The following is a 26271-nucleotide window of genomic DNA, read 5'->3' as shown; positions in this document are numbered from 1 at the left end:
GTACTTTTCAAAATGGCCGCTACTGTAATGGGCGGAGACTTAATGTAAGAATTTTAATAGAATCAGCATGAAGAGACGAATCAGATGTACTAAATTGTATTTTTCTAGAGCAAATGGTTCAAAAGTTATAAACTTTAGAATGTTGAATTTTTGAACTGGTGGTGGCGCTATAGAGTTGGTCCTAGAGACTCCAAAATTGGTCAGATTTCTAGACATGACCATCACTACAAGTGTGCCAAATTTCATCATTTTCTCATGTTCCGTTGATAGGGCTGCCATAGACTCCCATTCGGGAGGAAGAATAATAATAATAAAAGGGAAAACGTACAATTACAATAGGGGCTACAGCCCCTTCGGGGCTTGGCCCCTAACAAGTCACAGATTCTGGATTTTATTAAGAATTACAAAATGTCCCAACTTTTCTTGATTTGGAGTTGTATAAAATATAGTTTTTTCATTTTGTCAACTCAAGAGTACTCTCCAGTGAGAATCAAAACATTCTTAATAATTGAAATTTCAATGCAATTATCTTGGATCACGTTGTCAGTTATGACAATACATACCAACACCCCGTTATACTTCAAGCAAAATCGAAGAACAAACTGGTTTGATGTCATTTCAGATAAAATCAGGCCAAAACGAAGTTCATTTGGAGTTTGTTTCGGGAGTTCGAAACAGCTTGCCAATGCAAACTTTCTGGGAAAGTCTGGCTGCTAAACACCTTCGTAACACCATTGGTCAATAGCGATTACGTAATAGGTAGGGGTGCTCTGAGGCTCCGCCTTCTTTGATGTGGAAATTGTCTCTGTTCAGTCCACCAGATGTCCATAAGAAAAAAACATAAGCACACTGGAAAGCCGTATTATAATAGAAAATTAAGTTATAATTTTAATCGAAAGTGACAATGTCACTGTATTTAATAAAGCTGCTTGATTTAAAGCAATATATTTCACAGGAGAGCCAAATTGCAGAGCTTGTGCAAACATGTCCACATCGCTTTTATCAGATTAACTTAATTAACTGCTGTTTTCTTACCACTGTCATTTCTGTTGTGTTTATTTTGTTTTATTGGATGCGTGCAGCACATATTTACAGATTCATCTAAACGTCGCTCTCAGCAGTGTGGGCGGTGTCAGATGTTCGCTAACAGTATACCACTGGTTACGTATTTCAAACTTCTATTTACCCCTAAGTGAATAATGGAAAAGAACTTTGCAGTGAGTATATCTGGGCTTTTATGATCCACATTCAGCACTGTCATGTTTTGAGAGCATAAGACTTTACATCAGTGTGATTCCACATTAAACTGATCAGACAAATAATATCAGAAAGAAGAGAATCCCTCCTTCTCCACTGACACATCTCTCTAAATCCATTCTCAGCTCTCTACATCATTTTTTTTTTTAATCAAAAACAAATTGCAGAAATAAAGGCACATTTTACTGACCCACTTCATTTTAATAACTAGTAGTAACAGCTGTGTTCTAACACAACACTCTTGTAAATGCTTTAAGAACACAGCAGTCATTGTGACCAAAACCCTACCTGTGACCTATGAACATGTCACATTGAGACATTTAAAGAATATGTTACTGTACTGCCAAACAAGTGTCTGATTGTAATCTGCATGGGCAGCAATGAATGGATTTTTCATTAAAAGAGGTTAAAATTTGGGTGGGTAGAGTGCAGTGGGTATTTTTAGCTCTGCTTTTTCACATATCTATTCTTCAGCTCTTGTCATGCATTACGCCAAGTGAAGAATTGGCTCTGTGAGGGCATGAGAGGAAACAAGGCACATTTACATCATATCAGAATTTGGGGCATGAAAAACCATGCATGTTTTTTAACTACTACCTCTCATCAACTGCTTCACAAGTCTTTAGTGTCAAGGCCTGGTAATGAGTAACTAGAAATTAGAAACTAGAATGAATAATTATTAACAAATTAAACATCTGGAGCAGAAGACACTTTAAAAATCCATCATCTCTCACTGTAAAACAAACAGCTGAATGCAGCTCACACCCTAGACAGAAATAGCATCATATCACATGTGCAAAGCAATTGTGAAGCTCCAAAATCTTCAATTAAAACATTAGATGAGTGCGTGCATGCGTTTGTATGATGCCAGACGGTCTCTGACGAATGATGGCATATGACAGCATTCCTGTATAGTGCAGTGGGACACAGATCAGCTCTAAGGAAGACAGAAAAAAAAAAAGAAAAAAAAAAAGAAAAAAAAAAATCAAGCATCTTAAGAGCAGAGTGAAATAGAGAACAGTGAGTGAAGAATGCAACCTGAGGGATAATTTTCCCTTTATTTAGTACACAGACACACACACACGGGTAAAATCCAGGGAAAATCACTAGTATGAGACATTCAAAATACATATTTGGATGTTTACTCAAGCTTGTTGATTCACCACTTTTTTGCCCGTCCACTGTTTTCCAGTACCTCACTAGTGCAAACACACACACATAATCTATCATCAAGTCTTGAGCTGATGTTGCTGAATCACTCCGTAATTGCTAAATAAGCCCTTAAAACACTCTGTGAGGGCATGACTCCACACACCTCTCTGATTTATGCGAAGTATACAGCTGAGTCACATATTCAGAGGCTGCTGACGGTCTATGTGAATTCAAAGTCGCCATGAAATCAAAATGTTTGTCAACAATTCATGTTTTATATGGAATACTGAATTATTATAAATGATTTATCTGTGCACATAATTTTTTAAATGAATGTGCCCTCATAATCTTTAATCAAAATCACTTCCCCTCGATCTTGCAGAAACATCTCTTCTCATCTCTGATGACGTTTTTTTGTCGAAAGGGCAGGACAATATGTCACTCACATGTAGTGTTGTCGAATATACCAGTACTACCGGTACCTGGTGGTACTTAGAAAAAAAAAATTGGTGGTACCAGCATTTCTGCAGTACAGAATATTTTTGATACCTGCTGATAGACGCTGCTTTCAAACATTTGTTCATGTTTGTTTGAGTGCTCTCTGACCGTCAAAGGTTTCTTTTTACAGTGTGTTTTTACAAGCGTTGAGCATTGTAGTCAATCACAATCATATCTGTTGAGCGCATGAACGCAATGGCCTAACAGAGGTGCTTGTCAGTAAGTCAGAATTCAATCCCTAACACTATTGAAACATTTTTTATTCAACAAGAACAACAAGCTCACAAATCCTTTCATTATAACCAAGAAAGTGTAAATACAATGTAAATAAGAGACTCATCATATAAGGCAGCTTTTTTTTTTTATTATAACAGGAGATTTCATTGCTTTAAAACAAATAGAAACGAGTGAACATGACCTGTTAAACATTCCATTTGAGTTAGATTTACAGATCAATTACAGAATGAAACATATATTAAGTCTAATTTAAAAAAAAATAAAATAAATAATAAGAATCTCATACGTCAATGCAATAACTTTACACAACACTGGTTAATTCTTCTTATATCTCCGTTGCTCAGTTAGTCTATCCTTCTCATTTTTTCCCCTCTGAAACCCATTGAGCAGGATACTCTCTTAATTCTACATTTTCACTTATTGCAGAATTGTCTCTTTCTTACTGCTTCCTCCACCTCCCCAGTTTCCCACTATGTCCCTGTATTAAAGGGGTCATGAATTGAGAAATCAGTTCTCCTTTATTTTTTGACATGTAAGAGGTCATTGTACAATAAAAACATCCTGTAATTTTCAAAACCCAAAACCTTGTTAGTTCAAAACCGTTTTTATTGAAACCGAGCTCCAAAAATGATAATTTCTGATTTGTCACATTATGACATAAGTGCGATGAAAGACTGCCTCTGCAGAATCAGATCAATGCAATGCAACTCATCTCACTAATGCACTAGTGAGCGGGGCCAAAGATGTGATGATGTAGAAGAAGAGATACAGGATCACTGGACTGAAAACAACATTACCTTCCAAAGGATCCTAATGCTAGGAAAGTGGTTATTTATTTTCAACTATGTGAATGTCTCAGTAGAGCATTATTTGTTTTTAGGTACATTTCAGTGTAGTCACTTTGGTAAATCAGTGGCAATTTTACGCAGGCTTTGTAAACAAACTTTTACTGTAAGATATAGACCCAACAGTAATGCCAGATAAACAGATATTCTTTGTCTCAAAATATAAAAAATATTGCCGTTTATGTGCCAGTAAATCAAGCCAGTGACTTAATGGTCAACTTCACATTGTCCCTCTTAGTAGCATGAAAATAATCTGTAATTTAAAACTGTGATTAAATTATATACAGAAAGCGATTGAAGAACCCTTGGAGCTAGGGGTGGTGCCAGTAGACATGATTAACCGTTAGAAATTTGTCAACCGGTAGTGATTTTGGACTACTGTCTCTATCGCGGTTACACACTCATGAGATGTTGCTATGCTGCGCTGTCATGAAAGCCTATCATCTGCATGCATTTTTAATCATTGCTGTTTAAAAGCAAGTGATTTTAAACCGTCGAAGGGCAATAAGAATCAAAAGAGAACTCTTTTCACTATATGCGTGCACTGTCTGAGAGATACACACGTAAAGCCGCTACTCACAGAGCAATAGATTACTGAACAGAGTTCTTTTTGCCACCTTATTGGCTTTGAACAGTCAAATACACACACTTATGTGTCAAAATACCAGTCTTTGTGAGTATTCTCATAAACACAATAATTTATGTCTTAAGTGAATGTAAACAGTTGAGAAAGAAAGACCATGTGTATCAGTGCATTCGGTCTTAAAGTAACAGCAGCCTATTATACCTGCTGCTGTCTGTGTCATTAACGTTAATCAAACCACAAAAAAACTTTAATGAGAATACATTTATATTTAATTTATACAGTGAGACTATGCAGTGTTTTTGTATATTTAATAATTTTATACAACTTATGTAATTCTCATTTCTAGTGCTTGAAGTTTTTCAGGTTTCATTTTTGTCTGTTCTATTGCTCGTAATTAGTTTCTTTGTTAATTTTTTTTTTATCACTGACTGTTTACTTTTCTTCAACTCTGTGATTGCAAAAATAACTATATAGTGATATATCGTTATTGTGAAAGAAAATTACTCTTATCGTGTTATAAGATTTTGATTATATCGCCCACCCCTAGCTGGAGCTGTCAATCACACCGCCCAAGTTTATCAGTGACTGAGTTCTGGACTCTCACCAAAACTCCCGTTATAATCAATGACGCTGTCTACACTGCAATGACAAGATTACTGCATTCATGCGCTCAGAATTTTTTAATGTAAAATCATACTAGCATCATCAGTACACCGCAGGAAATGCAGTTCATGACCTCTTTACACTGTGTTCCAAATTATTATGCAAGTAACATATCGATACAATAAACATCAGTAAATTAAACAGATAAGCTTTGGTTAGGGGTGGCTGAAATGCAACTTTATGCACAACTATCAGTCTGCATGGAGAGGTTCTTAAGACTTTATCTGACTGAGTTCTTCTGTGCTCTAAATCACTCACAAATATTTTAAAAGGTGCCCTAGAACCAGTTTTTACAAGATGTAATATAAGTCTAAGGTGTCCCCTGAATGTGTCTGAAGTTTCAGCTCAAAATACCCCATAGTTTTTGTTTTTTTTATTAATTTTTTTAACTGCCTATTTTGGGGCATCATTAACTATGCACCGATTCAGGCTGAGGCCCCTTTAAATCATTTGTCAAACAAACAAATGCCCCCCGAGCTCTCGACTATAATACAGTGCATTTACACAGCTCACACAGCTAATATAACCCTCAAATGGATCTTTACAAGATGTTCGTCATGCATACTGCATGCATGTGTCGGATCATGTGAGTATAGTATTTATTTGGATGTTTACATTTGATTCTGAATTAGTTTGAGTCTGTGGTTCGTGGCTAAAGCTAACATTACACACTGTTGGAGATTTATAAAGAATGAAGTTGTGTTTATGAATTATACAGACTGCAAGTGTTTAAAAATGAAAATAACAACGGCTCTTGTCTCCATGAATCCAGTAAGAAACGATGGTAACTTTAACCACATTTAACAGTACATTAGCAACATGCTAATGAAACATTTAGAAAGACAATTCACAAATATCACTAAAAATATCATGATATCATGGATCATGTCAGTTATTATCGCTCCATCTGCCATTTTTCGCTATTGTCCTTGCTCGCTTACCTAGTCTGATGATTCAGCTCTGCACACCCAGACGTTAATACTGGCTGCCCTTGTGTAATGCCTTGAACATGAGCTGGCATATGCAAATATTGGGGGCGTACATATTAATGATCCCGACTGTTACGGTGTTATGTTGAGATTCGCCTGTTTTTCTGAGGTCTTTTAAACAAATGAGATTTACACAAGGAGGAAACAATGGTGTTCGAGACTCACTGTATGTCATTTCCATGTACTGAACTCTTGTTATTCAACTATGCCAAGGTAAATTCATTTTTTGATTCTAGGGCACCTTTAACAGTTTGACAATCTCTATTCAGTTTCTGCACAATATCAGTTGTTTTTATGCCTTTTGCAAGACACTGAACAATTTCATGATTTTCATCACCAGAAAGATCTTTCTTCCTCCCCATTTTGCCTGAAAACTGACTTGCTTAATAATGTGGAACAACCTCTTTATGTAGGTTTTTCATGATTTAATGGAACTGTCTGAGATTGGTACTAGATACTCATCTAAAAACATTACAAGTATGTGACGAGCAGGGCGGGCGAGAGCCGTGAGGGAACGGCGCGAGGTGATAAGTGATAACGAGCATCACCTGGGAGGCGCACCGGCCTTGAGTCTCTCACGGAGGAGCTCCGGGAGCATAAAAGGAGGAGCGACGACAGTGAAGGACGAGAGAGGACCAGGCCTGGATATTATTTTATGTTTTACTATGTTTGTGTGGCCGGCAGATGTCCGCGAGGGTCTGCCGGCATTACTTTCGTTTTGTTCTTTGTTTATTTTGGAATTAAAGTTTTGTTGAATGTTCGCCGGTTCCCGCCTCCTCCTTCCCATATATACGAACTGTGTTAAAACAAAACAAAACAAACAAAACAAACAAACAAACAAACAAACAAACAAACAAACAAACAAACAAACAAACAAACAAACAAACAAACAAACAAACAAACCAAAACAAACAAAACAAACAAACACTTTATTTGAAAAACAAAATCTGAATGTTTATTGTACTGAAATCCTACTGAAGTGTCACCTGCATAATAATTTAAAACACAGTGTAAAGGCATTTTTAAACCATTTTCTGCACAGACTGAAAACAGAGGAACAACTGGAGAGGGTATTTCTAAATATATCTATAGTGCAGGCACAGAGTTCACTTTGTATTGAAATTAAAGTGAACACTAAGTCACTTGAACAACTGATCAAAAACAGCCCTGAGCCAAATGTTGGCTACCACAAACTGCAAACTCAGAATCTACACTGTTATTCTGAGGATGGTTTCTGATAAAGTGACAACTATGAATACTGTAGGAAGGTGTTAACTTATTTCAGCATCCAGGAATGTGTCAAACACCTCTGAAGTACATTCGACAGCTGTCAATCATTATGCTGCATGTTGTTGTGGCATTTCTAGGTTAGATTTGTGTACAGTCATCACACACAGAGGTAAAAAGAAGTTTGTCACATACACTGACTATTTCAGGCTGAAAAGAGTGCATAGATTTATTTTTTTTTCCTTCTCTTCAGAACTTGTTTGACTCAAGAGAAAGATAAATATAAAAGGCATATTCAGAGGGAAAGGCAGTAGAAGAGAGAGAAAACCAGTGAGAGACAGTGACACGGTGTCTTAAGACATTTCATTAGGGTGTGGGTTGATTCTCACTCAGCACTTGATGTCATATCCTTTGGCCATCCAAACGGCACACGAAGCACACACCCACACAGCCGGTGGCCCAATGAAAGGGCTCCTTTCATATAGGAGCCACACAAGTCCAAAGTTCGTCAGGAAAGAGGTGTGCCACTTTTCCGTAGTCTGACCTTCACTCTGTCTGACACAGTGAGCTGAAATGTTTAAGCAACAAGTAAGAACTGAAACTTCATTGACACATAAATCGTATAAACCTGTGCCAATACTGTATTAACACAATCTGTAGAATCCCCTGAATGCGCATTGTGAACATTCTATGAACATCTCCATGTAGGGTTCTTTAAACACTAATAAAATGTTCAAGTGTAATATCTGAATGACTTCCAGCAAACAATCAGGGAACATTCATTTTGGGCTGAAACAAGGACGTTCGCAAACTTCCAATGAAAGGGATTCTCAGTTTCAATTTTACTTAAAAATTGGACCTGGTGAAAAATGACCCAAGGAGAAGTTAGGGGAAGAATAACAACTCATATTTTGTTGTCTTTGTGAAGCATCAGAAGACTTGGAATGTAGCACACAAGTCATAAAGGGCTACTTTAATGGTTGGGTGTTTTGTCAACAGCGGTGGTTACTAAATAATTGTTTTATGGGAAAGATTCTATGTGAAGATTCCTCAGAATATCTTATTTTTGTTTCCACTGAGGAAAGGAGGTCATATGGGTTTGGAATAATATAAGGGTGAGTAAATAATGACAGAATTTTAATTTTTGGGTAAACTATTACTTTAAATAGAGCCCTTTGATGGACAGAATAAATGAATATAGCAGTTAGTCTTGGAATTTATACTGACACCCAAAGATGTGGATGCAGATTCAAGCAAAAGTAATTTATTCCATGAGCAAAAGTGTCCAATAATGAGGGTTACTGAGATAAAGTGAGTAGTACTCATCTGGTCTCATGAACTTAATATGTCAGCTCCCATGAGGTAACCAGCTCATTTGAAACACTTTTCATCATCTTTCATCAGAGCTCTTGATGCAAGCCTTAAAACAGAAAGACTGCCTAATGAAAGCTCTGTGCGGAAGAGTTCAGAACCTTCAACAATAGATGCTTTTGTTTGGTCTTTAAAATAACAGACTTGGTATGGGATTATTTTATTCCAGTGAATAAATAAAAGTAGATTAAAGTGGTTCCATGAGCTGTATCCTCCAGATGTTCTATTCAGCTATTCTTTCATCCACATCCTGCATGAAACAAAAACCAAAGGCACATGCTCATGGATAATTCTGACTGTCGGGTATCCCCCTCGTTTTGCTCTATGTGTGTGTATAAGTGTCTGAAATGCATGCGTGTACAGCTTCAGGGCAAGATCAGCAAGCAATCCCCTTCACTGGGGTCCCAGGTGGTCTTGAAATGTGAAGCCATAAGGCACAGGCAAAGAAAGACACACACACACACACACACACACACACACACACACACACACACACACACACACACACACACACACACACACACACACACACACACACACACACACACACACACACACACACACACACACACACACACACACACACACACACACACACACACACACACACACACACACACACACACACACACGAACCAGTCCTGCAGATAATGAGGCTGCCATGCATGCAAAAAGCACCTGCAACAAACTGCAGAGTCTGAAATTTATACATAAGATGAAACTTTAACAATTAAAAATGGGTACTTAGTCTATGAAGACAGACAAAAGCACTGGAGTGGCAGATATTCCATGTGAGAACCTAAAGAGTTCTGTCAGGAACTGCAGTTCTTTAAGCATCACCAGAGACTCTAGTATCTATGCACTGTTCTGACCACCTCCATTAGACAGACGGTACCGCAGCATCGGGTCTCGCACCAGCTGGCTGCGGGACAGCTTTTTCCCGCAGGCCATAAGACTGCTGAACTCCAACATCACGTAACATTAGAACTGAAACCCCTCCCAACCCTTCAGCACTGCACTTGAACTACTAAGGGATCTCTGTCCTGTCATTTTCCACAGTATAAAAACTGCTGGTTTACTGCATCCCATCAAGCATTTAATGCCCACTAGTCTGTGCTTACTGTTACTCATGTGGAGCACTAAGAGTAGGCATTTGGAGCTTTGATCTGCAATGAAGAACATTTATTTAATGTTTGCAGAGTCTTCCATTCTGCAGACAACTGTGAAAAAGGTTGAGGGCAGGGCTTCAAAAGCTCATACAACAAACAAAAACAAGCTCTTAAAATGTCAGAAGCTGTCAGTAATGGTGTTCAGTTCGAACCGGAGTCGGACAATGATGCCTACAGAGCCAGAGAATATATGCTGCACGAAGACCGAACAGGTATAGTTTAGTTTAATTACGGTTTACTTTTATCCACTATTAGTACAAGCCTGTTGTAGCGGACCCTGTCCGAATGATGGCCAAAACTTTACTGATGAGTTTTATGAAGTTTATTGTACATCACACAAAAGATGAAGCATCCATTTTCACTCCAGAAAGAGCTGAATAAAAAACACTGATTCGATTCGTAAAACTCTGACTCAGTGTTTTGAAATCGGCCACTATATTGTTGAAAAGCCATTATTTTGTTTTTTTGGCGAATGGAAAGAATAAAAGTATTCTCATCCCTTTATAATATTAAGGTAGAACTACTGAATTCGCTGTTTTAATATGTTTTTAGTACCTTCGTGGATCTTGAGAGAGGAAGTACCATTGCTGTGAACGCAGGCCTCACTGAGCCATCGGGTTTAATCAAAATATCTTAATTTGTGTTTCAAAGATGAACGAAGGCCTTACGGGTGTAGAACGACATGAGGGTGAGTAATAAATTACATTATTTTCTTTTTTGGGTGAACTAACCCTTTAACTCGTGTTTAACCTCAAAAGACTGAGTTAGAAAAAATATTTTCAACGATTTTCATGTCAATGAAAGATCCAGAGCACATCCACCAATGGCAGTTTGAAGGTCTTAAACAGCTGACACAAAGGAAAGTTCACACTGGCAAGAGTTTATGATCTACTGAATCAAACTCCAAAAACACCTTTGGTTTAGCCAGATTTTGTTAAAAAAGATGTCACTCATGTTCGTTCTTCAATTTCGCTTAAAGTACATTGGGGGCATTTAATCAAAATATGGTTAAATGCAAAAAAGTTCTGGACTAAACCTCCACTGTCCTTGTCCTCAATAAGTCTAAAGCCACATTTGCCATCACCGCATTATCATTATCTGACATCACATCCTTGATGTGTACACTGGCACAAGGGCTGAGCAACATGTCACTCACATGAATCATCGCAGCAATCAGCAAACGACAATATCCTATTAAAATTGTTTAAGTATAAACAGTACCTACTGCTTTTGAGTACCTTGTAATTGTAACATCTTATACTTTGCATCAGTGTACTGTGTGTATATAAAACATGTTTTATGTGAATACTGTGCATATTTGTACATTATTTATTCAGTTTCTGTATGTTTGGGAAAAATCTGTCCTCTTTTGCACTTCATGTACAGTTGGACTGTGTGGCATTGGCCAGCTGCTAACTCTGTGAGGGCCCGTTGCATGGCAGGGTGGAAACACAGACGTAACAGAAGTCTCGGACCTGTCTCTGGCAGCTGGGAATGGCACGTCCACCACCCCCCACAAAAAACAAACGTGTTGCTGAGAGCTGGGCGGCACATTGTCGCACCCGACGTCAGCCCATGACCTTTGACTTCAGATGGCAGCTGGTTTGGTTACAGTGTTGAAAAGAAGGCGCCCATGCACTGCAAGTACAAGTGAAGCAGTAGGAAGGTACTTGTTTGTGACCAATAATAATCCCAAACACGTCGCCAACCCAGTTTATTTAGACGCCAAAGGTGAGGGAGCAAGTGAGAACGAGGATATAACACAGCCAGATCACCTGAGAGCCCCATGTCACTGAGTCTTAACATCTGAGTCAGACTAGACATACTTTAGGTTATTTTTAAACATATTCTTTAGTCTGAACTCCAAAAAAGCCATTTACACTTGTTGTAAGCTTTATATAGGGAATATATAATACACAGCTTGTCATCAGCAGATCTCTGAAGATTTCAGTCATGAAATAAACAGTGAATACTGACTTTTGAGAGAGCGATATTTTCTTTGCATAATACTTTGATGTATTACACATCTACCTGTAACCACTCAGATGTTCAATGAGTATTTTGCTCAATGAAAAATATGAATGTCCACAAAAATAAATAAATAAATAAATAAATATATATATATAAATATATATAAATAATCAATTAAATAAACATATTACATCATTTAAATAATTTATTAGAAATAAATAATTAGAAAACAACTAATATAGTTATATTTTATTTATTTTAGTTTTAGTTTAGTATTATAGTTTATTGTTTCTTTATTACTGATGCTTCTTTATTGTTTAAAACACAGTTCTTAGAAATGTACTCTTTGTATCTTTGATTCTATATGGGTTTGATAAACTTTGATACAATTATTAACTAAAAAAATCTTATATATATATATATATAGAGTTTTATTTGTTAAAATATTTCAATTTTTGGAATTCAGCACGGTATAATTTCAGCAACTGGGAAAAATAAATCTTTACAGTAAATGCAAACATACACACCAACACTCCATACAAATTTCCAAAAACATTCCAGTTTGTTCACCATATTAAACAAAGAGCTGTCTAGAGCCTCCAAGGCTTCAAATGGTTGCACTCATTCCAGGCATTATTCTCAAAAATCCAGCTATGTCATGTCAGAATGCTAAACCTTCATTAAATTCTGTCTCCTAAACCTCCATCATTCTTTCCAACCTCACTTCTTATCGTTTCTTCTTCCCAGACATGTCTGTACTTCCAATGTTTCCTCTGAAAAGACATGTACTGTACACAATGGATGTCTTTGTCAAGCCATTTTTCCTGTTAGCTTGGGGATAAAAAGGTGGCAGAAAAAAAACAAGCGCCCAGCTTCCTGCAGACATTTGTCATGCAAATGTTTAACGAGACATTTCAGTCACCTCAGAACATTTTAACTATACTTGTGCAATATTTGAATTTCACATTATTTGTTATTGTGCATGTACACAGACGACATGCTTGTAGTGAAAACCAAATTAAATTATTCACCTTTCCTTTAGCACTGACAAAAATAAATTGTACATCACAGATTACACACCAGCAGTTCCAAACAATGTCCGTAAAAGGGGTCCAGACTTTGACAGTGATTTTCTGGATGTAGAAGAGTGGCCTACCTTTGGTACAGTGTTGCCCTCTTTCAGTCTGTTCAAAGTGCCCAATAGGTTAACTTATTGACCTGTAGAAGCAAGGAGAGAGGGAATATAAGCTTGTGTATAGATAAGAAAATGTATAGGCTAAGCATTCGTGATTGAGGAGTAACATGCAACTACTATGCCGAGGGTTAAAAGCAGGGCAAGACTAATACATATAGTACTGTACACAAATAAAGCTTAGCTATACTGCTTTATAACCTGCTCCAAAAAAACCTGGACAGGACAGAAATCATATGTGAAATTGAACAGTGGACAAAAAGCACCCATTTTATTACTAAATCAAGCAACACTAGCCAAAAGTTTCATCAGTAGACGCAGTTTCAGAAGAAGGCAGCTATAACAGTGTGAATGTGAGGGAAGTAAGCGCAAGTTACATTAGAGGACACAGTGCCTCCATATCACTGTGATTGGCTCATTATCCTGTCAAAGTCATGATGCTCACCTATCATGTTCATAATCTATAAGCAAATCCACATTAATGGGTCAAAGTGGTGAAAAGAAATTAAATTAACTTAACACGAAACAATCAGAGTGAGAAAAATCAAGATATTCCTATGATCTTGGAAGAAAGCCTGATTTTATATTTCATGATGTAGAAATTATATTATATTATATTATATTATATTATATTATATTATATTATATTATATTATATTATATTATATTATATTATATTATATTATATATTATATTATATTATATTATATTATATTATATTATATTATATTATATTATATTATATTATATTATATTATATTAGTTTGGAAACATTACTATTTTAAAGTTTTTGAATGAAGTCTCTTATGCTCATTAAGGCTGATTTGATACTTGGTTATTATCAATGTTAAACAGTTGTGTTGCTTAATATTTTTTTGGAACCTGTGATACTTTTTTCAGGATTCATTGATGAATAAAAGGTTAAAAAGAACAGCATTTATTCAAAATAAAAATCTTTTCTAACAATATAAATCTTTACTATCACTTTATGAATTTAACACATCCATGCTGAATAAAAGTATTAATTTCTTTAAAAAAAAAAAAAAAGAAAAAAAGAAAATTACTGACCCCAAACTTTTGAACAGTAGTGTATATTGTTACAAAAGATCTATTTTAAATAAATGCTGATATTTTTTTATTTTATTTTATTCATCAAAGAATCCTGAAAAAGTATCACAGGTTATAAAATAATATTAAGCAGCACAAATGTTTCCAACATTTATAATAAATCAGCATATTACAATGATTTCTGAAGGATCATGTGACACTGAAGACTGGAGTAATGATGCTGACAATTCAGCTTTGCATCACAGAAATAAATTATATTTTAAAGTATATTAAAATAGAAAACCATAATTTTAAATTGTAATAATATTTCACAATATGATTGTCTTTTCTGTATTTATTCTGAAATAAATGCAGCCTTAATGTTTCCAAACTACCCTTATTCTTAATTCATATCCAGTAAATCACAAACAATGTGGGGCCATAGAGTCAAAAAGGTTGAGAACACAACAGGTTGAGTATAGACAAGAGGTAATCAGCAGCCAGCAGTAACAAACAATTGTTTGGACTTCAATTTGACCCGTTTTTTTTTTTTTTTAATAAATGTTAACATCATATTATAATTGACACTCCCAATTGAAAGGTAAACTGTGTACCAAAAGCTATTACCCCAGATATTGAGTACCCATCAAAAGAAACTAGAACCTGAATTTAAATTGGACTAAAGAACCTCAAACCCAGAGCAGGGGATTTTCCTCATCATTTCGAAAGTCCACCAACACATGCTGCTTATTTCATAAAAGGAATAAGGAGAAAAAAGACTAATTAAAACCAAACAGGCATTTTAAACAAACAAATATTTTCCCAGACAACAATGACTCATAACCCATATAATCCCTTTCAAACTGAATTACAAAAAGTGTGATAACTCAGTTGTGCTCATTCATCTTGCTCAAGAAAGTCATAACACACAACCTGTTATTTCCCCTCAAAACCTTGACATACACACATCTCAGCTGATGAGAGACAAAAGTGAAGAGTATGAAAAGGGGTGTGTGTCCCGACCAAAGAAGATCACAGCTGCACACTGAGGCACAACTGTGCCGACCGTCTGTCCACATGGCAGAATGAGACGCTGCGTGTGTGCCGCATGACAAAGCAGTGGCTCACCGACCTGCAAACCATGTGGTGTCCTTGCAAAAGACTCCCTCATTAGATCTTTCTTCAGACACTTGGGCTGTGACTCGTGTGTGAGACATACGGAACAACACAGTCTCTCCACATTCCACCAACAGTGCTGAAAAAACAGCTCCCTGATTAAATATTGTCTTTAGTTGTTAAAGTTGTTCAAAATTAAGGAAGGAGTGGGAGTATTTGAATAGTGAGTCATTATAAAAATCCCCTTATCACATGTGACTTTGGTTACCATGGTAACAAAATCAGTAGGAAGCCTTCTCAGAGTCTACACTGGTCAAACACATGGGAAAGATACAATTTTCTCTCTAAATAAAACAAAAGCAACTTGCTCATAGTGATGTGAAGGGCTCAGATGGTGTGCTGACAAGCTGTCACATTTACTTATTTTACTGCATGTTCACCTATATGGACATTTTAAATTCAAAAATAGGATTATTTTCTTAAATCTCAGAAAGTAGTGATAAAAAATAATTTCTGTCAGGACCACTATCATCAAATTATGATTGATAACTGCAGAGAGTTTGTATTGGCGGTATGGTTCTGTTCTGGGCAAGAGCTCCCTGCGCATCCATGCAGTGGATAAGAGCAGGGAGAGCAGCAATAACCCCCCTAGGGTAAACAGAACAGAACCAATATATGCAGATATAATTAATGTCAATAATTTAACATGTACACATATTTCAAGAATTAGTTTGATTCAGGGGAATCGTAAGGCCAATCTTGACTGAAGATAGGAGGAGCTGGGGATGGAGGAGGGTAATTTGCTCCTGAGAATGCAACAGCTGCTGATAATACTGAAGAGCTTATATATGGGTGTTGTTAAAGGCGTCGTATTCCTATAGGTAGACGTGAGTCACCTGGGAGTCAGCTGATGCAAGCTTGACTGACGTGACCTGCCAGAACTGACGTTAACGCTGGATAATAATTTTGGTGTAACAGAAAAACAAACTTTTAGCCAAAAACCAAAACCGAAACACCTTCACATTTACTTACTTTAACTTCAAAAATACGATTATTTTTTGTTAGAAAGTCTCAGAAAGTAGTGATACACCAAAATTAAAAGCCTGTTGTTCAGGCTTTTGTGTTCTCAGTTGATAAATGAAACCAGTCGTAGTAAAGTTCTTCACAACGAGCATGTTAAAGTGTGTCAACACTGCTACTAGTTTTCCTGTTGTAGTTATCCACGCTGTATGAACTAAACAGACACTGACACAGTGTGTGCTTATAGATATATGCGTTTGAGAGAGTGTTTGTTAGCTTAGAACTGGGACAAAATAAATCGTAAAATTCACCCTTACGCAGGGGACACACTTAATGACCATAAAACATTCTAAGACTGAGCTCAACACAAAGACTGTTTCCTTCGACTGAAGCAAATTTAAATACTTACACACGGAATTTAAAAAACACTCACTGTAAACACAGACTGAATGCAACTGGCTGGCTCTGACTGAGCGTTAAGTATCAAATTGCATTCATAATCGGCCTTACAATTGTTAGGTGTAAATTAAAATTCACCTTTAAATGTTTTGGTCTTCTAATGTTTAATCAAAATGTCATAACTGGATCTTCTAGTAAAAACAACTTCTCTCTGACAACACATGCAGGACTTCTCCAAACTTTTTTTTTTTTTTTTTAACCCCACCCCTGTAAGCTTGTGTTCGTCTGCCCCCACTTTTGAGAGCAATGCCCCCATCTCAAAATCCAATCAACAACCGATGTATAGAAACAAGTTCTCATCCTACATGTTTTCTTTGTCAATAATCTGCTACAGTCAGGTGTATGTCAAAATACAGACAAAGTTTACAGTCACTTTAACACAACCAAATAGTAAAAAAAACGATGAAATCATCACCCAGCTGTCAGGTGGCCTGGGTTCCTGCTTGATAGGAAAATTACTTTCAATCAAAACAAAACTTTTGTTTTGAAAGGCTAATCCTTTGCAGCACCATGCATCTGTTTTTCAGTTCATCTTCACTTACACAACATGAAAAACATGTATCAAGAAGATCAAGAAAAGATTTATAAATGGACAAATTACCATCTTTTTTACACAAAATAGGCTGGTAAGTAAAAGACCATCAGTATAATGAAGAAAGAAAAGCACCACAAAAACAAAATCCAGATGAGTTTCATAACACATAACAGATATTGTGTGACAGAAAGAGAAATGACAACCAGTTGTGTCCATCAGCATTTAATGCAAAGGACACAAACACAACCCAACGGAAGACTATGCAGAGACTTCCAGTGCGAACAGGAAATGGGGAGTGAAGTGGCACAGAACAGAAGCCAAAACAGTAGAGGTGATGTCAGAGGAAAACCCCATAGTGAGACTTTACCATGAACTGGCTATTGTTACTGAGTGGACAGACCAAACAGTGTCCACACATGGGGACAGAACTGCACGACATTAAGACGAAGCTTATAACAGATACTGCATGTCCCACGCTAACTGGCACAGTAAAATTATAAGCTCAAACTAACCCAAAATTGCATTTCTTTCTTCCCTCTCCAGGCAAGTAGACCCAGATGTTCAGATTCTCACAAGTTCTCAATTTAAGATTCAAAGAATATGTGTTAGTCAAGGTTAACATATTAACAAATTAAGCTCCTACTTGTCTCACTAGTCCAGGAAAAAAAAAAGAAGAAGAAAAAAACTTTCATGAACTGCATCAAATACTGCTCATGGATGAATAACTCAGACAAGAAGATAGTGGAGTAGTGAATTACTCATGATTTCTCATAATTTGTCTTTGTCTGGTATTATGATTTTCTAGTTCAGAACATGGTCAACGTTTGCAGAAACAGATGCAATGTAAGTTGTAATTTGCCTACTGAAAAGTTGAACCCTCTTCAAATGAACAAAATCAATGAAATACTTTGCTTGCAAAAAGATCTATTTTTGCTGAATCAGATTTAAAGTTCTAAGACAGGTAAATTATCCATTCATCACATCGCATACTAATTGTGATTTTAAACTTGATCTTTGGTGATAATAATATAACGCATAATTTCTTGAACAGCCCTGAGTAGAATGCCACTGGTTGTCATCTCATAATTATGGCAGTTTCAATATGGAATGAATGCAGAAAAACCGCAAGTATACATTGATTTAAACGTGACATTTGGAAAGTAGAAAGACTGAAAATTTTGTTATAAAACTTTTTACAGTGTAATAGCAAATAAATGTGGTAATGGTGTTAAACATATTAGAATAATTTACCATACATTTACCGTTTCAAACAGACCTTAATGCTGACGGTTTGTCAGGTCCCGTCAGCAGACCTCAACAGAGAGAGAAAACAGGTACTAATACCACATAATGGCTTTTTGAGAGCTAAATGTAAAAGAGTGAACATCTCTCGCTTTCCAATGTTCTCCAGGGATGTCCTAATGCTAGGTTATTGATTAACTAGCCTCAACTATATCACACACACAGCAGACATGAATCAGCAGAAAGGCTCAAAATGGAGAAAACAATCTTATAAAAGATTTATAGACAGAAAGAGCACATATATTTCATGAGTAAGCATGAGAACATTCCTAATATGTGAGCTATCAGGAGTAGCGCACAAAAAAATATTAACAATAGATGACCTCAGACAGTCATGTTAAACATTGTAAACCATCTGCTTTATGTGGACAATCAATACAAATGATCAAAGTCAACATGAAACAGCAAAAGATATTAGCATTGACTGTACGGCACTTATGCTGACAGAAATATCTTAGATAGAATAGTTAAGTGGATCTGAATAATCTCCCGACCATCCTTTAATGGGACACCACTGATCTGATATATAACAGCGATATTTATAACAACACTGTGGAGACCAAAGGATGAGTATCTTTTAAAGCTGTGAAGCAGGCCTACACTCTCTAACGCATGTTATATAAATATATGGCCTCCTTTAGGTTTGCACTGTGATCTGGATTAAATTAATTTTCCAACCCCAGGTTTCAAATACAAGGCTTAAGCCTAGTCCCAGACTAAAATGCATGTTTGAGCTGTTTAAACTGAAAGTAACTTGTGCTGACAGATCTTAAAATATATCGGTGCCATTGTTTTGTCTCAAAATGGACATTGGTAAAGTTTTTTCTAAGGCACGCTTATGAAAGCCACTTAAATGTCCTAATTGGATTAAGGCCTAAACCTGACTTAATCTAAGCCCTGTCTGTGAAACCGGGCCTGTGTTGTGTCATAAAGACATGCTGTTAACTGTTAAGGGTTCTCTATAGCCACAAACAGATCCTCTATGATGTAAATACACACTGAGTGGGAATTTCAACAGATGGAATATTCCCACAGTGAGGGGGGGTTTGATGAGGCCCCATTCCAGCTCCTCCAAAGCTATGAAATCTTCCATACAATGACCACTTGTCATACAGTTTTATGAACCTGTCAGAAAAGACAGCTTGCCATAATTTTGCTCAAGTCTTTCCAGATTTTGATACTGGCTGCTGTCAGTCCACTACTCTTTGGACTGCTCTGCTCACAACCTTGAGGAAAACCAGTCAGAAAATTGTGTGAGCCAAAGCTACACTGCAGAGTAAACCAAGGATGGGTCACATCCAACAACTGCCTAGTAGTCGATTATTAAGGTTGACTAATTTATTTGGTTTTTTTATTTCAAAATTTTCATATTTTATTGTTTAGCAGTGGTACATTATTTGCTCTTTCTATTAAGTTTTGTCTAGTTTTTGTCCACACGAACATGTCTTTTGTTCACAAAAATCATGTTTAGTTGGGGTCAGATCAATCCAAAATCAGCCTGATTATACAGGGCTTCCTTAAAGGGTTAGTTCACCCAAAAATGAAAATAATGTCATTTATTACTCACCTTCATGCCGTTCCACACCCCTAAGACTTTCGTTCATCTTCAGAATGCAAATTAAGATATTTTTGTTGAAATCTGATGGCTCAGTGAGGCCTGTGTAGCCATTTCCTCTATCAAGATCCATTAATGTACTAAAAACATATTTAAATCAGTTCATGTGAGTACAGTGGTTCAATATTAATATTATAAAGCGACGAGAATATTTTTGGTGCACCAAAACAAAATAAAAATAACGACTTATATAGTGATGGCCGATTTTAAAACACTGCTTCGGAGCATGAATATTTTGTGCCGAATCATGATTCGGATCACGTGTCAAACCGCCAAACTACTGAAATCACGTGACTTTGGTGCTCCAAACCGCAGATTCGACACAAAAGATTCATAATGCTACAAAGCTTCATGAAGCAGGGTTTTAAAATCAGCCATCACTATATAAGTCGTTATACACATATATTCTCGTCACTTTATAATATTAATATTGAACCACTGTACTCACATGAACTGATTTAAATATGTTTTTAGTACATTAATGGATCTTGAGAGAGGAAATGTCATTGCTGGCTATGAAGGCATCACTGAGCCATCAGATTTCAACAAAAATATCTTAATTTGTGTTCCAAATATTAACGAAGGTCTTACAGGTGTGGAACGGCATGAGGGTGAGTAATAAATGACATTATTTTCATTTTTGGGTGAACTAACCCTTTGAGGGATAGTTTACCAAAAAAATACAAATTCTGCCATCATACTCAACCCTTTCATTTATCTTTTAAACATGAACATTTTTAATAAAACCTGACAGATTTGTGTCCCTCCACTGAAAGCCCATTCCACCAATTTGTAGCTACAAAAAGTTCATAAACACATCGTAAATGTAATCTACAATAACCAAAAGGTTTACTCCAAGTCTTCTGAAGAGACACAATCGCTGAAGCCCCCCTAAAAAGGGCCTAGCTACACCCCAGGTGGCCACAAAGAACCGCAGAGTGCCAAACACTGAGGCTGACCTGGAAACAGGCCTGAGAGTTTCCTGTCTGGCACGTGGGAGTGTAATTGGGAGCAGCCACACAATAAAACGGCCATAATGGGCAAAAGATTAACAGGAGGGTGACTAGTGGTTTGGAATCTACCAAGAATGTGTGTGTGAGAGAGACACTGAGCACTGCACACTCACCTTTAATTGAATCCATGTAAGGGGCATAAACCTACTTGTGTACAAAATGAGCCTGTGACACTGACAAAGCCAATCCTTGACTCTTAACCTGCCTGAGTCGTCATGAACTTGAATACCATCCCAGTGCAGATACTGCTGAATAAATGCAGCTAACTGTAACAATCAGTGTAACTGTTTATCAAAATGTAATCATTTCAAATGAGGGGTAAAATCTGATAACAAAGGTTCACCCAAAAATGAAAATTCTGTCATCATGTAACCCTAATGTTGCTGCAACCCTATCTGACTTCGGAAAAACAAATTAAGATATTTTTAATATTTAAAATGTTTTTGTCAATCCACTGAAAGTCCACAGAACCAGAATTTTAACACTTCAAAAAGTATATTATCAAGCAGTATAATCTGTCTTATTAAGAGATACGATCACTTTATGATGAACAGACTTTGAAGCTCATCTGTGCTCGCCTGACAAGCAAAAACAGACCTTATTTCAACCTCATGTTCTGAAGGTGTATATAAAATATACATATAAAATATTTTTATTTAACGGCAACAGTAGAAAGTTAATAATAAATTAAAAAAACAAAATAAAAACTACACAACTAACTACACAGTTAGTAAAACTACACAGGCATTAAAGATTACAAGAAAAAAAATCTAAAATACCCTCAGGTGATTTATTTATTTATTTATTATTTTTATTTTTATTTTATTTTTTAAATCAGTTAAACATCAGTAAAACTGCTGTCTATTTACATTAAAACTGTGCAACTTTTGCAATTAGTCTTGTTTGATGTACTAAGACCTTCACAAACAGTTTGTTTTGACATCCTTTGAGGATGGAGTTCAAGGACTTTATTAATAAGGTCAGGCCCTCCCAGAAATTCACAATCTGTCACCCATACTCAAATCTGAACCTCTCTGATAGAGCCGGTTTCTAAACACATGCTATATCTAGTCCTACTCCCCAAAAATCAATTGTGAATCAATAGAAACCACAAATGGCAGTATACCTAGGTTTGGACTAGGTGTAATTAGCTTAGGTCTAGACTAGAAGTAGTCGTTATCTGTGAAACCAATTTTATCTGAGGAAAACCAAGAAACCAATGAGATTAGATGACTGGGGACATATACCTCCATTACAGGAACACACAAACCAAGCCAGAAATGTCAGCAAACAATAAAGGGACCTTCAACCATCAGTGCCCACGTGTTCTGCCAGCTCAAATATTCTGAATGCCCCTGGATTGTTTATGTACATGGCTATAAGATAAGCTCACACTTCACCCCTTTCCCATGCTCCATATGTTACATAGTACCCACAGTGAGGTATGAGCTTGATAAATATTAAATGCTGTAATGCATAAAACCAATTAAATAACACATTTATGAGAAGGCTTGAAAGTGTAGTTTAAAATTCTGAATTAGTGCAGTTAGACATCCAGGTCTCTTACAGCCACAGTCCAGTATCAAGTAGAGACTGAAGAAAAATTAGACTGTCCTAGAAACTTCAAGCCAAAGGTGTAAAGATATTAATATCAGAGGTGTATGAATTGCATATTCCAAATAAGTGTTTGCAGAATACGATTACATTTATAGCTAGCTAACCAATTAAAATGAGTCCTTACTAATTAAAATTAGACTATAGACTGCTGGTACCACAGAGCTGAGAGAGTTAGTGTATGAAATAACTTCTTATAAAACAAGTCATGTGCCAGTGCACTAAAAACAGCACAAAAATGTCTAATTTACAAACATCAGTTGTATGTTTGTATGACCAGATACTGCTTTTATAATAGGCATATTGAATAATTGGATAATTGGAATCTTCATTCTAAACATTTTGTTTCCTACAAATCTAAATTTTCCAAGCAACATATAAAAGCACTGCTTTCAGATGGCAACTGTATTTGCAATAGGAGATGATATCCTAAACATATTAAAATGTGCATTGGACTAATAAACAAACAATTTAACAACAAATAAATAACTCCATGAGGGCTGACATTTCACACAGCAGTGACCGGATATGCTCTGACCCATCCCGCTCTTCTCATTCATTCGCTCTCAGAACAGGGTCATGAATTTACAGCTGATTTCAGGTCAGTTTAAGCCTTTTAAATAAATGACATCATGCCATATGAGCTAATGAGATGCTGTATTTGATGTATTATTTCTTCCTCTTGCCTTGCTCTATTACTTTAATTAAATCTTCTTTTAATTTAGTAAATTTCTTCTGGTCTTCCCTCTCTTTCTGTCATGTAAGCATACTGAATGAGAAAATTCTGTTCTGAGGGAAGGGAAGAACACTCGGTGATATCTTTTCCAGCTGGATGAAGTTGAGCTGTCGTCATGGTGAGATCACTAATGTCATGAGAGGTCAAACATCATTGGGACACAGATGGAAGGGAAGAAGGAAAGTTCAGAATCTGGGAAATGAGCCACTTCATTTGTTCTTGCCAGACTAGCAAGTTTAATAGTGAATTTCAAAATGGGTTGGACAAATACCTCATGATAAATTAGACAGTTTTTTTCAGATTTTCAGTTTCTCAAGTCTTGAGAAGCTAATTTTATGGAACAAAATTAGCATTCTATAGTATTTCAGCGTATGTATGTCATATACAATAATAAGTTTCTCCAAAGTCACACTGAAAAGCAAGCTGAATGAATCAACAGTGAATTAGCCAAACAAGACACAATTATCTTTAAAGTAAAGTTCTTTTTCATTTTTCATTTAGGGAGAAAAAAAATAGAAAGACCTTTACAGTGGGTATACTGTTAGCGGACATCCTACCACCACCCACGCTGCTGGGAATGCCATTTAGATCAATATGTAAATATGTGCTCTGCGCTTTTCTCTCAATAAAAATAAATAAATAAATACACAACAAAAATGATAGCGGTGAGAAAACAGCAGTTAAGAAAGTATTTGATCATAGTGACGTGGACATGTTTGCACAATATCTGTGATTCGGCACTCCAATCAAGACACCAACCTATTTCGTAATTACCACGGACCAATAGTAATTTGAAGATGTTTACCATTCACAGCAAACATTTAAGGAAAGTTTACTTTGGCAAGCTGTTTTGAACTTCAGAAACAAACTTCATTTTAGCCTGTGCAATTCCATCAAAGTGGAATTCTCCAGCCTTTTGTGATTACAGTAGTTGAAATTTCCCAATGTTCTAGGGGCAGCTCACTAAAACGCTCCCCCATCATATGAGATGGTCCCCAGTTCTTTTGGAAAATCACTGGAATAAGATGTGGTCAGAGCAGAGGAGTCGGTATCTTAACATTTATAATACTTAAACTTAGTATACCATTAAACCTCTTCACATATGCTTTATCCTCGATCATCTGTTTCAACTATGTATTTAGGACTGATGAATAACGATACACCGAATCTATTAATGAGGATGAATCTAATGTGTGGCTTAATCTGCTCTGCACATAAAAGTAATACATAAAGTCTGATTGAATCAAATTAATTCACAATTACAATGTAAAATAAGCAATTCATTTATAAGTGGATTCTAAATGAGTTTAAGGATGGTAAATTAATTTGGTTTAAAAATAACAGTCAGGCACACACACAGCACAAAGGTTCTTTAAAAAAAAAAAAAAAAAAACTGTCCAAAGAGACATGAGGTGAAATTACATTATATTGTTTTAAATATGGAAAAGAAAACAATAATATGCTTTTATTGATTGAAATCTGTTTTTCTGTGCACTCTTTGCTAAACCAGTCTCCCTTAGTTTCTTAATCAGGGAGTTAAAGGGATAGTTCACCCAAAAATGAAAATTTGATGTTTATCTGCTTACCCCCAGGGCATCCAAGATGTAGATGACTTTTTTTCTTCAGTCGAACGCAAATTATGATTTTTAACTGCAACCGCTGCCATCTGTCAGTCAAATAATAGCAGTGATTGGGAACTTGAACAATAAGAGTCGAAAAAACTTCCATAGACAAATCCAAATTAAACCCTGCGGCTCGTGACGGCACATTAACGTCCTAAGACACGAAACGATCGGTTTGTGCGAGAAACCGAACAGTATTTATATAATTTTTTACCTCTAATACACCACTATGTCCAACTGCGTTCAGCTTCCGGCTAGTGAGGTCAGATCGCGCTCTGACAACGGAAGTGATGTCTCGCGCTCATTGAAGTATATGGGCGAGACATCACTTCCGTCATCACAACGCGTTTTTTGACCTCACTAACAGGAGGTAAAAATTATATAAATAATGTTCGGTTTCTCGCACAAACCGATCGTTTCGTGTCTTAGGACATTAATGTGTCGTCACAAGCCGCAGGGTTTAATTTTGATTTGTCTAAGCAAGTTTTATTTACTGTTATTGTTCAAGTTCCCAATCACTGCTATTATTTGACTGACAGAGGGCAGCGGTTGCAGTTAAAAATCATAATTTGCGTTCGACTGAAGAAAAAAAATTTGCCTACATCTTGGATGCACTGGGGGTAAGCAGATAAACATCAAATTTTCATTTTTGGGTGAACTATCCCTTTAAAGTTGGGCAAATTATTTATGGGAAATCAGAAACAGCGGAGTTTGACTCTGGTAAGCCTGAAAGCCAAGGGCCAAGCGCACCTGGTGCCAAGCATTTATACCAGCATGGCATTCGCTGGCCTCCAGGTGCTTCAATACGGTTCCTTGTACTTGCTTAGGACCTATCTGGTTTCACTTTCCCTGGTGACTGTTTCATGGAGGGTTACAGTTCTCTTTGAAGGTTTGCCCCCTTTTCTGAGGGGGAGCTTTGGTAAAATAACACCAACTAACATCTGAGTCTTTTGTGTGGCCCCAGCTCTTGAAAAAAAGTGCAGATCTGGGATCCAACTCAAAGTCTCAATTTTCTAAATTTTACACTTCTTAAGA

General features: G+C 36.5%; 1 protein-coding gene across 7 annotated transcripts in view; it reads right to left on the bottom strand.

Moving 5' to 3' along the window:
* Positions 1-26271, bottom strand: part of raph1b (Ras association (RalGDS/AF-6) and pleckstrin homology domains 1b) — a 63378-nt gene that overhangs the window by 35199 nt on the left and 1908 nt on the right. For 5 of the 7 annotated variants that reach the window (XM_067405227.1, XM_067405231.1, XM_067405232.1 and 2 more), the window contains exon 2: positions 13122-13183. The gene's annotated coding sequence lies outside the window, so the exon portion shown is untranslated. Of the gene's footprint in view, positions 1-13121; positions 13184-18610; positions 18676-26271 lie in introns of those variants that run through there. The other 2 variants (XM_067405229.1, XM_067405230.1) reach the window with 2 other exon arrangements.

Source organism: Chanodichthys erythropterus, chromosome 12 (genome assembly GCF_024489055.1).
Source record: "Chanodichthys erythropterus isolate Z2021 chromosome 12, ASM2448905v1, whole genome shotgun sequence".
NCBI lineage: Eukaryota > Metazoa > Chordata > Actinopteri > Cypriniformes > Xenocyprididae > Chanodichthys > Chanodichthys erythropterus.
This window is presented reverse-complemented; position numbering and strand designations above follow the sequence as displayed.